The 14796-nt window shown below is 38.8% G+C and overlaps 1 protein-coding gene across 1 annotated transcript in view; it reads right to left on the minus strand.

The window, feature by feature from the left end:
- Nucleotides 1-14796, minus strand: part of LOC310902433 (uncharacterized protein) — a 72277-nt gene that overhangs the window by 44856 nt on the left and 12625 nt on the right. Inside the window, exon 3 of the mRNA XM_083843957.1 lies at nt 12082-12179. The gene's annotated coding sequence lies outside the window, so the exon portion shown is untranslated. The remainder of the gene's footprint in view (nt 1-12081; nt 12180-14796) is intronic.

The following is a 14796-nucleotide window of genomic DNA, read 5'->3' on the forward strand; positions in this document are numbered from 1 at the left end:
GAATTGGTCGACTTTAAGCCATGAAGAATAACATAATAAGAGGTGGCTGGGTAGCAAACAAGAAAGAACGAATCGCTGCCACTGACACTCACGTTTGTGAGCTTCCATATATTATTGCCTTTTTCAATTTAGCATTTGTTCATATTGCTTGTCAGACAGCAATAAGCCACAAAATATTCCCTAAACTAAAAATGGCTAGCCTATCAGTTATCCTACTGTACAAATAATCACCATTTTCAGCTGACCTGCTCAGGAATACTAGCAATGTTCCTGAGAGGTACTAAATGTCCTGAACTGCTCCCAAAGAGGAGGGATGTACTCAGCCCTTTCCCCCAGCACTGAGGGCACTCATCCCACATTCATCTGTTGCATCCTCTGCTGCAGTAGTTTTGCAGTCGTCGAGGATGACCACAAAACCAGTCCTCCAGCTGAAGTAGCAAGATGAGGATTACATTGGCTGGCTGTGTGACAGCCTGTTGGCTGAAGGTCTTTAAACATCATCTTACCCATGGAGATAACAAAAGGGTCTGCTTCGCCATGATGGCCCACTCTGCAGGCAATGGCCAAAAGAAATTCAAAGAAAGTATTTTTCACCAGAATTAAATATATTAATATGAGAAAAATAAGCAGCTCTGTGCTAATAATTAGTACTGCACTAAAGTTGGCTTCTTTCCATGAGAGCACAGGCTTACAAACGTAAATATCTTCCCTTATGCGCTTAACAATTGTCCTCACAGTTATGATTCTTCAAGCAGCTTTGTATAGTATTAACAGATGGACTACAAAATAATTTTCTATGATGAAGAATATATGTATAGCAGGCAACCACCCCCCCTCAATGTATATATCCACGGTCAGATAGCTACCTCCAAAATTACGCTACTAAAATTATATTTCTTCTCATTCCCTGGTATTTAGCTTTTTGATTTATCAGAAACTATCCCCAGTTTTCACCTGTGAAATTTTGGCTATCAGCTGATTTTGTCCTTTCTCTGGGACTCACGTGATATTGATTCCCAGGCATCAGAATACTTCAGGTATGCAATCTTTATTTGGAGAACCAGCTTTCAAAATATCAAGGGCACCAATGGATGCAGTATGCCTTAAGCAGGCATGGACCAAAAAGCGCCTCCACGACACTGATGTTCAGAGATGAATATCTGGATAAAGAACTGCCTTTACGTTTGCTGTCATTGATATCTTTTAAGTATTCACTCTTACTCATCCACCGGGTCACTGTTTCTGGAAAGAATAAATCACAGAGCTACTCTTACTGCATTTATAATTCCAACCCAGAATGAAATGTTTTCTCCGTAAGATCTCTAAAGAGCTCCCATCTCAAATGCAAGGAAAATGCCAAAGTCTTGACCCATTTTCTGAATGAAAAAATACAAAGTTTCCATCACACCATTTGTAATATTCCATTAATTTCTAAAAACAGCAATATTTTATTGTTTTATTTTTACTTCATACTTGGTTTGGAATTGAATCTTTTTGTTTTGAGCAGCACAGATGAATTTTTCGTTCCATAAGAGTATTCTAATTTCAGAACACTAAAACATATTAATTAAAAATGAGAAATGTGTTCAAGCCAACCTATCATACAAATTCCATTTCACTTATCTTGGTTTTGAAAGGGAAATATTTTATTTAAAACTTCATAGCTGTCTCTTCTAATTATCTATTCAGATCTTTTGAAATGATTGGAAAAGTTGCTCCTATCATATGTATCAGCCCTGAGGGACAACTACAGTACATATAACACCTGAAATCATGCTATTTCAAATATTAGATTATGAATGTCAACTTAATATTGATACCTGCAAATAAATAGCATGATATAACATAAATGTTCTGAACAAATTACAAAAATATATGCACAAGCTCCAAAACCTATGTTTCAAACTGTCTATATCCAGCAATATCTTGAGAACAGAATTCTCCACTGCAAGAGTTCTGCTTAAAGTCAGTGAGGTGCAACAGACTTTGGCAGTGACCCAATCCATTTCTTCAACTGTATCCCAAGACATTACGATACACTACAGTCTGGTTCATTTTTATTTTAAATTAAATTTTTCATATCAAAGCCTTTGACACAGAAAAATGTATCATGTTATTTCTCCAATTGTACAATAATTTGGCACTAACCTTTTTAGTTATAAGGAATTTGCTACTAGTATTAATTTATAAAAGGCAAGGAGTGAAATCTGAAGCTTTAGTGCTATTGTCAAAGTTTTCTAAATGTTATGCTCCAATATGTATTTTTTTCTTAGTTGCATTTTTTTGTTTGTTTGTTTTCAAATTTAGGCTACCAGATAACTTCACAGTTGGGCTAACTATGATTGAGATTCAGCAAGTTGATCAGTCTTTCATTTAACTAGTAGAAAACAATAAAACATATCTCACTTCAAAGCAAATGCTTCTCTGAAATTTGGAGCTAATCTGGGAAGCAAAAGGAAGCACCTCTAAAAAAAGTGAAAAGTTAAGCCCATGCTGTCTGAAAGGGGCTTGTACTTACGAATAAGGAAATTGTCTTTTAATTCTTTGAGTTCTTCTTTTGTCGGGGAACATTTTTTTACTCTTACTCCTATGAACTTGAACTTGTGCAAAATCCTATTTTTGCTACCTGTTCAAGTAAATAGGGTAATATAACTTCAACTCTGAGGTATTAGCTCTTCCTCTCAATGGCTCATATTATAATACTTAAGTTTCTTCAATATGTCCTCTATTTTTAGAAAATAATGGATTCAGAATAAAAAGATGAAACTTTCCACAAATGGAGACCCAGAAACAATACAGATTAAGTCAATCAAAATCCTTCAAGATTTTTTAAACATTCCACTTTGATTTTTTTTTAAATCAATTTAAATTCCTAAGTGAAAAGTCAGTTGGACTAAAAATGAAACTTTTCATTAAAAAAAAAAAGAAACATTTCCATAGTTTCAAAGCTTTTCTTCCATATTTTTTAAACAAATACTGTGTTAAAAATCATCATCCTCCTCCCTCCCCCTAAGAAACAGCTTTTATTTCATAGTCTCATTTTCTGGGGAAAAATATTGAAGTAATATTGACTACCTCTACTCCCAAACTTTGGGACCTTTAACCCTGTGATAGTTGCTGGGAGGAAGGTAATCTCTCTCCTCAGGATCTCTGAGTTTGTACAATTGTACAAAGTAGCGGACATCATCTACTTATCACTCTCCTTATGATAAGTAATTTTCAAGAAATGGTAGTGTTCTGATATTACATGTGATATAGCTGAGTGAATGAATGTAAAGTAGGAGGATAAGAAACTGTTTTATCTAGTTTTTTCCTCCCTTCTGTTGTCTGTTTATGCTGTGACATTTTCTTGTTTTAGCTCTCTTATGCTTCTTTGGAAATTAAATGAGATCCAGTATCTCAGAGACTACTGGCACTTATGGATTAGTGAGGCTAACATAATAGCAATTAGCTGAGAAAAAGAAGAAACTAATTGCCTGAATTTAACTTAAAAAAAAAATCCTACATCAAAAATCAGGAGGAAAGGTGAGGCTTGATAAAGAAAGTCAAGTTTTGGAAATACAAGGTAAAAGAATGTGCAGGCAAAGCACCTCTCTTCAATTACAGGAGTGAGAAAAATGGATGAAGGAATTGTGGGGCTGCAACGACACTGAAAGAATGGCAGCCTCATGTATTCAGCCTCACCAGCAATCTGCCAGCTGGCACTAACATTTTCTAAACATATCCAGGATACTCAGAACATGATGTTTAAGCGATCTATTCTACTCAGTTTATACCAGGGAACCACAGGCATATTCCACCTGATTGCCAGAACAGTTAAGTTTCACAGTTTCATATGTTGTGCATGGGAAGACAGTGTTTGAAAACCCATCCTGACAACTACATTTCTTTTGAGTTCCTGAGTGCCTGAACTCAACTTTTTATCAGTTTGAACTAGAATGGATCTACCTAACCCTCAAAGAAAGAAAAAAGATATTTGTGGAGTCAGCAACTATTCATGTTTATCACATGGGTAGATAGACTGCAAAATCTGAGATCCTATCAAAGAAAATAACTACAGGTATGGGTGCATACTTTCCTATGCAAGTTGTTAAACTAAATTGAAGCTCTAAGCTGTGACCTACTTTCAAAACAGATCTATTTACATCTCTGATTTACTATTGACTTTGATCAAACATTTTCTTAGCCTAGCTTGTACTCAGAAGGCATTATTCCACACCATATTCTGTTCAAGTTAGAAAGGCCATTTTGCATTTTTATTTAAAGGGGCACAAATAAGTAACTTTTAAAAGCACATCAGGACAAACCCACAAAAAGCTTCTCTTTCTTTTCTATGCTTTTGGATTGCTAAACCTAGACTCACCACTATGTCATATGAAACTCTCTAGCCTGATCACAAAGTCTGCTGACAAAATGTTGTGTAGGAAATTACAGGCAAAATTTCACTTCTTTGCATCTTGTAAGATGGTGAACAAAATAGCATTATGCAAACAGTACTTCTGGCAACAGTGTACCTGGGACAGATAGAGATGCAGGGCAGCAGACTTGGCAAGTCTCAGTCCTGTTGCTCCCTGGCAGAGCTGATGAAAGACAACACAGCACATTTGTCTGCGAGTATCCCTGAAGTGGATCATCTAGCCAGTCTTACCTACAAGCTCAACAACTATTAGATTCCTATCATCCAGGTTTTCAGGTTCGTACACAAAATACAGAGCGGAAAGGCTATTGAGATGCATAGAGACTGTCTAATTTTAAGCATCTGACTTAAGAGCTGTAAATCATATCCTGAGGGCATCCTTCTTCTGCAATGAACATGCACAGAGCTTGTCTGATCTGCCTGGGCTCAAACCTGGGCAGTTAGTGGTGTGCGTGTTCCTCAGTGTACTGCTAAAGAAAGAAAATGTTCTACTTACACCTGATTGCACGGCCAGAGCCCCAACCTCTCTTCTTCCTTGAGACTCAGCCAGGACAATGGATCTCAGCAGGATCCCAGACTCACCCAAGCAGGCAAGGTACAAGGACCACAGAGTGTGAGCCCTTCCCTCTCCCACAAGCACTGGCTCCAGGTCCTTCACATGAAGACCTTTAATGGTCCAGATTTCTCTCAAACTCAAATACCTCACAAGCACATAGACACCCAGACTGCGCAGCTGAAGCTCAGGGTGGCCTGATGTGGCTTCAGCTGTAAGTGCTCTGAAACGCAGGGAAATTGAGTGCCTGCAGCAGATGGTATGGGTATAGTAACCCGGACTGATTTTTTCACCTGTCAGAATAATGCAAGACTTGCAATGAGTTTAACTTCACCAACTCTGGCAGGTCAGTTTACAGGGTAGATGGTTCAGACATAGAGTACCAGTACCTCACTCTCTGAGCTTGCTGAAGGCCATAGCTGGGCAGAGGGCATAAAGAGCCAGTTCTGTGATTTCCTTCTAACTTTGTGAACAAACAGCCCTCTCAAGATCACCATTCCTGCTAGCACTGAATGTACTGCCATTTATAAAAGGTCAAACTGGATTCACCTGTGATTAATTCAATGGGTAGTTTGATTTTTACATTTGCTGCCACACTTCAAAGCAAGAACTAAGAACACACTGTAAACATAACTCTTATCATTAAATTCCGTAACTTATGGTTACGGAAAAATTAAAGTTCCTTGTTTGAAACCAGATGCATTTTCAAGAGCTCTTTTACCTGATTTTGTGCCCACACACTTCAGTGGTATCTGTGTGTTACATGCTGAGAATAGCTTACATGTTCCAGTCATAGGGGAGAGAGTTCTTCGGCTCTGAGCAAAGCTTGACTTTTCAGTTATGAAGGATATAAATATTTCTAGGATAGGAAACTAAGTGCTTGACTATAAGAGCCACATGAGGAAAAAGGCTGATTCATTAGTAAAAGGAAATCTAAATTTACATAACAGTATCTAGACGTAGACATTTTTGAGAAATACATACACTTTGCTTTAAAGTGGCCCATTTGAAAGGAAATTTTTTTTTGATCAACCTTTGTAAGTTTAAGATAAAGGCCTCCAAAAGGACTGCTAAATCAGAGAGGTTAGATATTTCAACAGCCAAGGAACTTTCTTTGACCGACCAAAAACAATTCAGGGAAACAAATGTTCAAATCAGGATTGACATGAGAAGAAAAATGAAAATATTTGTTATTTGTATCTTCTACTACACTGTGACTTTTCTTCACTGATCCAAATATCTGTCCTTGCAAGCTAAACTGTCAGCCATGCAGCGTTCTACCCTAGCAATACTTGTGTTGGTAAGAGACCTGTGTTCTTTACCTGGAACCCATCCAGTTCTACTGTGCCTCTAAGTGCAACTTACAAACCCATTAGACTCTGGGATATTGAAAATACAATGGAAGAATGAGAAGAGTAGCAATAAAAGACTGCAGCAAAATCCAGGTCTAATATTTTAGCATTGAGTCAGTAGTTCCTAGACCTCTTGAAGAGGTTTTGTTGTTCTGTGGTTGACAGACAGACACCAACTGGAACATCTTGGTGTGTATATGTGAAATGTTTCACAAATTGCCACTTAACCACAGATATGGCATTACGCAGTATTCCAAAGTGAGATCTGTATCCTTGTATTTCAATAACTAAAATCCTCCCTACTTAGTAAATCTGAACATGACAGAAGTCATTAAGTTCCTTGGGAGTCATTAGTGTTCTCCAACTAGATGTTATAAGGGCTTTTAGTAATAATTTTTGCAGTGCTATCACTGGAACTTCACAGACAAGAGACACAACCAACCTATGTAACAGCTTAGTTAAAACAAGCTGTAACATGTTCAAGTGCAATCTACACAGAAAAGACAAAAGGCAATGTCAAAACATTTCATCATTGTTCCTGCAAGTAACAATATAATTTGGTATGTCCCAGAGCATGTTTGTAACAATACATCTACACGGAGAGTTTAGCCCACGCTCAATCTCAAACTTTTCTTCACACACCCTGCATAAAAGCCTTAAGACTTAAGTTACAGAGCTTGCTTTCTTGCCTGCTGGGAACATTGAACCAAAATCCATGACTGGGGCCCGTTGGTGTTCCACTTATGGCAGGCGAATGCAGAAAGTAGCCAGACTTGAATCCTGAGCAGGAACTTCTGCTCCTATTTGCTCATTTGAAAGTCAGTCCTAAAAGCAAGACCTACATAAGTGAACAATTCTGCCTCCCATCCTCTTTCCGTAACTGACCCAAACTTCAGCTTTTCCTTTGAGAGGTTCTCCAGAGTTCAGTGGATTGCCTCCCTCTTCACATTAACAGACAGTTACTTCTTTTTCATCTGCTTATTCCAAGTAAAAGCTGTAAGTACAAAATTACATGCTTCTAAAGCTTTGCAGATGGATGCGTAAGCTTTTCAGTGATGAACATTAACTCTTTGCACTGGCACATAAATCTGCTGATGGTGGTCTGGGAAACCAAGTGTTGGCTGTTTCCAAGCCTCTAGGATACTCAGCAACACAGCATATTTTGTAAGAGCTGTGTATCACTACTAATCTCTGAAGATGCTTAAAAAAAAAAAAAGTGCATACAACAAGGAATAGAAAAAAATATTTACTGTAAATCTAGTAAAAATAACATTCAGCTCCAGTTGCTTTGAGGTAATCAGAAAAAATGAAGCAGTAAAACAGCTCTGAAGACATTTTTTCCTGCTTTTGAGTGAAGACAGTTGTGTTCAATGGGGCTTAGTATGGGGTAGTGCACACCAAGCAGGCATAAAATTGTTCTTAGCACCTGTCATGTGGATAAGCTTTGCCATAATAAGGTGTGGTACAGACAGTAAGACACAGTAAGACAGAAACTTAGAGAACTGGAAAACAGAAAGTCTGCTCAAGAGTTGTGGAGAATGTCTATTCAGACATCCATTTATTGCAAGACAGGTAAAAGACAGCAGAAGTGCAGACTGACACATAGTGGGTTATAATTGATAGTCAATGGAGAATCTCACAATTAAGTAAGAGAAACACTCAGGAAGAAGCAGAGTTTGACAATAGTCATTTTTGTCAAAGCATCATATTTGAAGTAGTGGAAAAGACAGTGTCCTTGGCCCTGGGAAATTCTGCCCTTTCTGCCAAGAGGAAATTGTAATTTTCCTATCCTACAACTGAAATTCTGCAGTTACCTCCACTGACCAGTCAGTCAAAAGAGCTGATTATCCTGCTACAGTTAGCATTGGTGCGGCCTCACCCTGAATATTGTGTGCAGCTCTGGTCTCTAAAATGTAAAAAGGGTATTAAGGTAGTCAAAAGTATCCAGAGGAGGGCAACAAATCTGGTAAAAGGGCTGGAAAGCATGTCCTGTGAGGAGAGGACACTCGGGTTGTCTAGCCTGGAGAAATGGAGGCCAAGAGGCGACCTTGTTGCTCTCTGCAACTTCTCAAGGAGGGGAAGCGCAGAAGGAGGTGCTGGTCTCTGCTCCCTGGTAACTGATAGCAGGACGCAGGGGAACAGCACAGAGCTGTGCCAGGGGAGGCTCAGGCTGGATGTTAAGAAAATTTCTTTACCACCAGCGAGGTGGTTGGTACCTCATGCCTGTCAGTGTTCAAGAGGCACTTGGACAATGCCCTCATTAATGCTTTAACTTTTGGTTAGCCCTGAAGAGGTCAGGGAGCTGGACTCAATGATCTTTGAAGGCCCCTTCCAGCTGAACTATTCTATTCTAATAGGGCAGGGAGGACAACTCCATCCTGTAAAGCACCAGGACACCTCTGTGACTGCTCTGCCACTACACTGCCCTGATTTCTGGAGGCAGGGGCTGCAGGAGAAGCCCTGGTGATGTGGGAGCCGCTGTGGCTACCTGCAACCTTTTGTAACAGGACATGCTCAAGTTCCTGGAAAGACATTCTGCAGCCATGTCCCCTGTCCCATAGCACTGAATTCTCCCTACCCATGGAGGATGAACAAGCAGTATGCTTCAGGTCTTTTGAAAGGGCCTCAGTCTTGCAGAGAAAAGGTAGGAGAAAGGCAGGTCTATGCTATCTGCTACAGTGGGCTTTCTTCAGTTGTCCCATACATAAGAAAGAAACAGTCAGGAGTACAAGATTTCCCTCTGTGATTTTAATTATATACCCAAGTGATAGTTGTGCCTCTGTCAGCTCACTGCAGTCTCTGAGTACACGGCAAAATAGATGGGACTTTCTGAACACAAAATATGAGCAAAATGCAGCTCCAGATACATGTGGACACATGGACTGTAACAACATCTTTGCTCTCACCATTTCTTGCAAAGCAACAGGAGCATTAAGTCACATAGGCCAAACAAAAGTGCTACTATAAATGAAGCCAGCACCTAACCTGAGTTTGGAACAAGGTGTTGAACATCATTCAGCAGACCCTGCTTTTCGCCAGCTTACATCAAATGCATTTTTAAAGGAATATTTGCTCCTAGCAGTCAGGAGTGTACACATACAGCAACATCAGAACAAATATGATGCTCACAAATTACTAACTAGTTTAAAACCCTGCAGTTTCTCCTGATGGAAGCCTAGCATCCTGTAATGGGTTGAACTGCTGTTAGGGGAAAATATCTACTACTTTATAGTAATTCAAGTTCCAGTGAAGGGTATTTTTCACTCTAGTCTCTTTAACACTCTCTATACAAAGTGCCACAGCTTGTCTTAAACCTGCTATTTACTGAAGTAAAAAGATTTCCAGGTATGAGGAAAATGTAATATTATCTGTTATAGATCAAAAAATAATAAAGCTTGTGATGATTTTTTATTTTTCACATATTTAAGTCTATATATTGTCTAGTATTGTTTCACCATTGTCTCATCATCAAGATTAACATTAAATCAAACAATGAATTATTCATGAGGTGTGAATAAATGGAATTAGCCTTTCTAGCGTTCACTCTGTAAATCGCATCTTCTGGATAAATGCCTTTTTTTTCCTCTCTCTCTCTTTTTTTTTTTTAATGTCTGAACACTAGAAATAATGACCTGGCTTGCAGCCTTGCTAGATTAGTTCTTGTTAGGGTGATATTTTTAGATGAACATAGGTCTCATCAACCAAGAGATGTCAGGTCTGCTATCATTCCTGTCAGCTTCCTAACTTCCAATGATTTCCCTCTCCAACCCTAAACTCTACCTTCACCCCTAGTAGCCATGGTACCTGGAGCTCAGATGATTTGTTGAGATTGACTCATTATCTACTGTGTTGTAACAGCAGTTAGAAACTGAATGACATTCAATTAAAATGATATTAGCAGCTCAGGAGTGATTTTGTTTAATTTACTCCTACTCAGATGTAAAAACATTAGTGACTTTTTTAATTGGACCTCATAATGTCTAACTCCTACTCAAATGCAATGAAATTAAAGACTTTGGTGGCTAAATACCGCTTAATTTACTCCTACCCATCTATAATGACATTAAAGATGCTTTAGGGTAGATATTGTTTCCAATCATTTATATTCAAAAGAAATCTGAGCTTATAGGTACTATTATTGAGCATATAATAAAATCATGCAAGAAATGTATCTATACGGTAGGGGATAGTTGGTTACAAGTAATATTAAAAAGTAATCATTCATTTTTAATGCAGGGATATTAAAAAGTAATGTTAAACACAAGAATCTGTGAAGTTTTCTGTTCTTCACAGCCTCTTCAAGGACACAATCCTTTCTTTTTTATATTTAGTGTGCGGTTTTACATGAAGCATTTTTATTAAATTGCACATAGTTTTAAAATCTTTCTTATGTGGCATTTATACGATAAATCCAATGCTGACTTGTGTCATTACAGGGATAGACAGCAAAGCATACATTTCAGTAATGGGGTTCATTTTGCTCCGTAACTGTTTGTAATACAGCTTAATGCACTCTTCTAAAGTTCAAACATTTTAGAGGACTATGTGGTTCTCTATCACATTTACACTACATTGCCTCCTTTTTAAAGATGACTTCTCCTGTACTGAGTTGATGCTGTTTGCTTCTAAAATACAAGTACCTGCTCGATGTTTTGAAACAATCATCTGGCTGGACCATCAAATCTTTCATGCCTCTCTTACACAAAAATCCCTTTGATTTGGCCTTCAGCATATTCTTTTCTTCCCCTTTCCAAGTTTAAAAAACAAAATCATTATTAAAAATGTCTTCCCTTGCTTAGCTAAACTTCTAATTCCTAAAATAAAAAGCATTTATAAAATTTCACTTTTGCTTGTATTACGAAGACAAGTGATGCAGATGACAGATTTGCCATTGAGAAGGCAGAACAAGATTTCTTCTTTAATCATCTGCTCTCAACTAGCATGTGGCTACTGAAATGTTCAAATGGAAACACCTTTCCACGTAAGTAGTATGAACCATTGCCAAGGGAGAGAGGAGATTCTTCTCCTCTTCCTTCCTGTTGGTGACACCCAGCCAGCATCCTTGTCCTGCTGACTGGTGGATGGTTCAATGATTGTCTTTTGCCCTGTTTTTCAAGTGAAAGTGCCTACCAACTTCTTCCCATTCCATTTGGAACAGTCCCTTGAGCTCCTGAACAGCAAAGTCTGTCAGAAACCAGGATCCTTGTTTCATTTTCTGATTCTGAAACACTAGTCAATGTGTTATTTCGGGATTCCTAGTGTTGCAAGCTAAAGTAATTTATTAGAGTTTATAATAATTACTTCATAATTTTAAGATTTCATTGTATAAACAAAGTAACAAAACTATTTTAATTCTAGAAAACATTTGTATGCAATTTTGTAATCCATTCCACTTAAATCTGGAACTTGGACATGGAAGAGGATTTGGAATAAATTTCTCCCTCAGCATGGGCTTGCAAGGGGCAAAACAGCATGGGCTTGAAATACCAAAGAGCTTCAACACTGTTTTGGAGTACTCATAGCAATATTAATAACTACATAAGCACCAGCTAACACAGACCATTTATACACCTTCTGCTCTTACCTTCAGCAGGTCATCTGTCAGGTGACACAATAAGAGGGACCACATTAAAACACTGAATTAGTACCTTGACCTGGCACGGGTGTGAGCATCCAGGGCCAGACAGGTTTTGACACTCTCCAGGGATCACTGGTAGTTGGGCTGAGTGTGCTATAATGTCCCGTATTCAGCCACATACCTGTGAGCATCTATGTGTTTATTTCTGGGTCACAGCTACTCCTGTTCTTCCCTTGCTGACAGGATTATCCAAAACCTCTACGGGTTGGCACAGTGGTACTGTGGAAAGAAAAGGGGCACCCTAGTTACAACAGAAGAGTAACAAGGACATTACCATATATTTGGATATGGCTCAGCTGTCGACAGATAACCAATTTTCTAAAATTAACCTACTACTGATATTTAGCATGTTTACTGTAGGTATGATCAACGTAGCTGTCTCTATCTAAAGTGGTCAGCAGGGACCACTGTGCATTTTAATTTCCGTTGATACTACATCTTTTTCTCACTACGTTTTTTCTGACATCTCCCTCCCTAAAGCAGTCTCTGAATAACTTATTTCCAATTGGTACAATACAACAGAGAGGAATCACAGTTACAATATGGTGAGTAAACATTGGTGAACAATTTCTGCAACAGGGAACACCACTAAAACATTTTAGAGAAGGAGGAAGACATTAAAAGCAGTTATTGCTTTCCTGAGTCACAGAAATCTGAAACAGATACAAAGAAATATACAAGGACTTCTAATTGTCTTCCACATCTCGGAAATTAAAGGAATCATTAATAGAATACAGTTCTAAATGTCTTGCACATACAGTGAAAATAATCCAGTATCATCAATTCATGTATGAAATGACAAGATACGCAGCTGAGTACGTATTTGGCTGCACTGGAAGACTCACAATGCAGCACAGTAAAGCACAAGACCCAGATTTGATTGTAGGTTTTGTGTACTCCCTCTGAAGCCAGAAGCATTTTTAAGGCTAAAGCTACTGTGACCAAGATGAAGTCCTTTAATGGACTGAGACTTCAATGCCTACACTGTGCAGAGATGCTTTATATTAACAAGGCCTTTTATAATAATAAAGAACCAGAGAGAATGTACACCTTCAGTAGAAAAAGAGAGAAAAATCTCTATAATTGCCCTTTTCTAAGATGGGTGTTTAAGAGCCAAATTTAAACTGACAGTTCACCTTGATTTGGTTCCCCTGCTTGAGTAACACGGGCTACAAGCAGACCGCTTCCCATCGAGTGCAGTCCTTGACGGCCAAAGGAAAGGGCAGTCCCACTGGGGCCATGGAACACCAGCTCCTTGTCACCACACTGCTGACCAGGCAACCCAGTTTAATCTTCATGGTGTAATCGCAGCCACTTTACAAGGCACCCTGATTTTCAGTATTGGTTCATGACTCATTACATAGAACATCCAAACAGCCTATATCCTCTCCTATCTACCCTCATTGTATAAAGCCATTATTTAATACATGCAATAGCAAACCTCATGCTGATATATTTTCCAGCTTTCTGTATAAAAAAAAAAAAAGGAGAAAAGAAAAAAGAAAGTTTTCTTTGTTTGCTGTATCTCAACCAAATAAAATGTTTTTGTTGCAATTAGTTCATAATTGTTTCGGGAAAGAGGAAGATACTCTGTAATTTCCATGGTGGAAATTTTAATAAACAGCACCCTCAAGAGGATTAGAACTCACTTCCTTCACTGTTTGGAAAAAAAAAATCAGTTGCTATGCTACCACTTTTAAATACAGCCAGAATCATTTCCAAGGGTTATTTAAGGTGTTTAACTACAGAACAAATACTGTGCGGGAATCCATGTATGCACAAATACTCCCAGTCATAAGTGTTGCTGCGGTGGCCCTGAGGCACCTGTGTGGTTTCCTGTGAAACTGAGGCTTGCCGAGATCAAACAGGCAATCAGTCCCCATTATGAGCTGATCCTTTAAGGAGGTGACTTTGGAAAGGGATCAGGGAATAGGCTTCTTTGAGGCTCTTTGCTGCACTCCAGGTTTGGGAAAGCCTTTCTGAGAAAGGCTAATCTAATCAAGAGATCTCTGATGTCTTGCTGTGAGGGTAATGAGTCCCATGGCCATCCTGGCTTTCTGGCCGAAGGCTTGAGAGCATGCCTGGGCTGGTTCCTTACACTGCACAGGGAGAAGATCTGGACACACACTGTGGGTATTTAGGAAAGAAGCACAGCAGCTATACCCCAAGCTGGGTAACGGGAGGGCTGACTGGCACTAGAGGCATGCTGAAGGTGCCCATGTTCCCCTGGATGGACAGGACATCATTAGCTGGAGGCAGCTGCAAGGACGATTGTAGCCTCCATCCCTGCAAATCTCAGCCTGAGCCAACTCATCTTCGGAGTCCTGGAGGACAGTGATTTGTGTGATGGTAATGAAGAGATCTCTAAATCATGTCTCAGAACAGAAATTAGGTAGGCTGGGGAAAAAAACACATGATTTTCAGAGTATCAGAAAAGTCACTGTGGTGCTTCATTCTACCATTTGGATGCTTCTCTCCCATGTGTTGGCAATGCTCAAAGAAAATCAGACCTTCAGTTTAAGAAGAAGCTTGCAAAAAATAAATTAAACTTTGAGAATGAAAAGTCAATTAAATAATTCAGAGTAATTATTTTACATTTAATTTAGTGAACTTATTTTCAAAGATAGTATGTTGGCTTCTCATTGATGCAAAAATTGCACTCAAAATCTGTCCTATGTGCAAAATGCTGCTATTTGGATTTTTCGTTTGTTTGTTTTAATTATGAGCATTTTCACTATGCTGATCAATTTTTATGGATTAAAAAGATAACCTTACCATTTAAGACATTACTGATCCAAGGAGGCCTAAGCCAGGACAGCCTTCTGGAGAGCAGCCA

This window comes from Anser anser (assembly GCF_964211835.1).
Source record: "Anser anser genome assembly, chromosome: 7".
Lineage (NCBI taxonomy): Eukaryota > Metazoa > Chordata > Aves > Anseriformes > Anatidae > Anser > Anser anser.